Source organism: Sitophilus oryzae, unplaced genomic scaffold, assembly GCF_002938485.1.
Source record: "Sitophilus oryzae breed Bouriz unplaced genomic scaffold, Soryzae_2.0 scaffold_469_pilon_pilon, whole genome shotgun sequence".
In the NCBI taxonomy this organism is placed as follows: Eukaryota; Metazoa; Arthropoda; class Insecta; order Coleoptera; family Curculionidae; genus Sitophilus; species Sitophilus oryzae.
The window spans coordinates 1263719-1267040 of record NW_022147050.1 but is presented as its reverse complement, the minus strand read 5'-3'; the positions used below and the strand labels follow the sequence as shown (position 1 = coordinate 1267040).

At 31.0% G+C, this 3322-nt stretch overlaps 1 long non-coding RNA gene across 1 annotated transcript; it reads left to right on the top strand.

The window, feature by feature from the left end:
* The first annotated feature begins 686 nt into the window (after positions 1-686).
* LOC115886151 lies at positions 687-1855 on the top strand. The gene is made up of 2 exons (XR_004050846.1): positions 687-1226; positions 1587-1855. It is a non-coding gene; the product is annotated as an uncharacterized LOC115886151 (long non-coding RNA).
* The last annotated feature ends 1467 nt before the right edge of the window (positions 1856-3322 follow it).

Here is a 3322-nt window from a genome sequence, read left to right as displayed (position 1 = left end):
GGCGAAGAATTACATAAAACGTCGGATTTTCAGTCAGATTTTTAGCACAGACGTGTAACCGAAAAAATAATTTTTGATTCGCCTTTTCGACAGAACGGTTTAGATGGTCTTGCAATGCATCAAGGCGGTTGGCTTGGTCTGTTTGAATGAGTTTGTTCCAGCCCAGCAGAAAAGTATTTCTAAATAATGATACTCAGCCCTTCATATTAGGATAAATTACTAGAATAAAACATTGAGAAATCGCTTACGACCAAAATCCAAAATTTCCAGCTATTCAAACTTTTTCAAGGTACTAGCGAACTTTTCCAACTTTTCCGAAAATTATATTCGCGTCCAGTCCGAATGTATTATCTTCATTTTTCTATACGTAGTACCGCCCCTGCGTGCACAATTTTAAAGCTATAAGCTAAATTCCCTCCCGCTACCAGTCTAAGTGGCAGCGCCGGGCTTTGGCACACAAGGAGGAATTTTGGCACACAACAATGGAATTAGACAAAAAGAAAAAATGAGAATAACATATATATATATATATATATATATATATATATATATATATATATATATATATATATATATATGCCTAACTATATATATATATATATATATATATATATATATATATATATATATATATATATATATATATATATATATATATATATATATATATATATATATATATATATCGAACTGTTGTCCTCTCCGTGAGACAAAGTTTCGTACTTACAGAGAATGCCCTTCTCTTCGTGAGAGGGATTCCTATTATATGAGATTCTAGATCTCGCAATCAACAGAGTACTATAAATGCCAAAGTTTTTTTTATCTCCCAGCAATGAAATAAGGTATGAAACAAAATTTTGTACTTTTAGAAAATACCTATCTCTGGAATGGATTTCTTTTTTTTATGAGATTTTAGATCTCACTCTCAAGAGAATATTATTTATATATATTTAGGTGCCAAATGTTTGTATCTCCTAGTGAGACAAAAATTCGTACTTTTAGAGAATGCCCATCTCCATGTGGGAGGGATTTCTTTTATACGTTATAGATAGCCTTATTGAAAAATTAATTACACGTATTACATGTAAAACGAATATTGGATGGAAATAAATAGAAGTACATCCCGAAATGTGGGGATTAGAGGAAAGGAGAAAACAAAGGGATGAGGAATATTGTATAAACACGGACTTTTCTTCTCCCAGTGTTCTTTTCATAGCGAGACAAAGGTTAGTACTTTTAGAGAATCCTCTACTCCGTGTAAGAGGGATTCCTTTTTTTTTAAGATATTCCAGATCTCGCTATCGAGTGAAGTGTTGTTGTCTCAATGATTCAAAATTTTGTAATTTTAGTGAATGCTCTTCTCCGTGTGAAAGGGATTCCTTTATAAATGACGTTCTCGGTCTAGTTATCGTAGAAGTAGATTTCACAAAAGAATTTCAAGTGATAAATCTAAAAATTTTAGACCCTCAAAAAAAAAAAATAAACGATATATTTCAACAGGAAAACTCCTCCAGACATTATATTTATAAGGCTGTACGTTCAAAAAGCAGGACAGTCGTTATTTAAGTGTCACTATCTCAAAACAGATCGAACACAAGGTCAGCAACTAGGAAGAGGAAAATAACCAAATCTAGCGATTTGTGCAGTTTGTTGGGGGAAGGGCAATCCAAAGAGACTACAGAACATTCGACTCTTCGATGATGATACATTCTTCTTCGGGAGACGAATTCAGTCTTAGCCAATGATCTGGCTTCAGCACAGATCCAACTTTTATATCTGAGAAAATATTTTAACTCCCTAATTTACCAAGGAGCCATGGCATGTCGCCTATCCTCTCCTGTGTCATAATTGTTAAGATGAAGTCCAGCATATTTTCGAAATCAAACTCCAAAAAAAAAAAATATCTGGGTTATAAAATTTAACAATAGTCGTCGTAGACTCAATATTCTTTTAAAGGAAGAGAAAAATATTCATAAATATATCATGGAACAAATATGGACGATTGTGGACAGAAGTACATCGTCTGTAGATATAGAAGAAGTTTTGCTTGCCGTATCGGTGAGAACCAGCCCCTGGACAGCCCACCTGATGAAGGGTAGGCCCAGAAACCGGTTGTGGGAGTGGAGCTTGGTTCCCCCCTTTACGACAAGCAAAACAATTTTCTTTTTACTTTTTATTTTTTTTTAAATTTTTTTTCCACTTTCGATTTTTCGAAATTAGAAAAAATACACAGCTAAAGGCAAGAAAATATTATTTATTAATATACACTAAAGCTGTAAGAATTTTGTTCATTTCATATATTTGAGCGGGCCGAAAAACGCTCTTTACCATCTTTTAACGGGAGATGCACTAATATCTCACCGACACTTTACGACATCGTCTGTAGATATAGAAGAAGTTTTGCTTGCCGTATCGGTGAGAACCAGCCCCTGGACAGCCCACCTGATGAAGGGTAGGCCCAGAAACCGGTTGTGGGAGTGGAGCTTGGTTCCCCCCTTTACGACAAAGCAAAACAATTTTCTTTACTTTTTATTTTTTTTAAATTTTTTTTCCACTTTCGATTTTTCGAAATTAGAAAAATACACAGCTAAAGGCAAGAAAATATTATTTATTAATATACACTAAAGCTGTAAAATTTTGTTCATTTCATATATTTGAGCGGGCCGAAAAACGCTCTTTACCATCTTTAACGGGAGATGCACTAATATCTCACCGACACTTTACGACATCGTCTGTAGATATAGAAGAAGTTTTGCTTGCCGTATCGGTGAGAACCAGCCCCTGGACAGCCCACCTGATGAAGGGTAGGCCCAGAAACCGGTTGTGGGAGTGGAGCTTGGTCCCCCTTTACGACAAGCAAAACAATTTTTTTTACTTTTTTTAAATTTTTCTCTACTTTCGATTTTTCAGAAATTAGAAAAAATACACAGAAAAATATTATTTATTAATATACACTAAAGCTGTAAGAATTTTGTTCATTTCATATATATATATATATATATATATATATATATATATATATATATATATATATATATATATATATATATATATATATATATATATATATATATATATATATATATATATATTATATATATATATATATATATATATATATATATATATATATATATATATATATATATATATATATATATATATATATATATATATATATATATATATATATATATATATATATATATATATATATATATATATATATATATATATATATATATATATATATATGATATATATATATATATATATATATATGTATGTATATATATATATAAAAAAAAAGTCTCCTATTTTT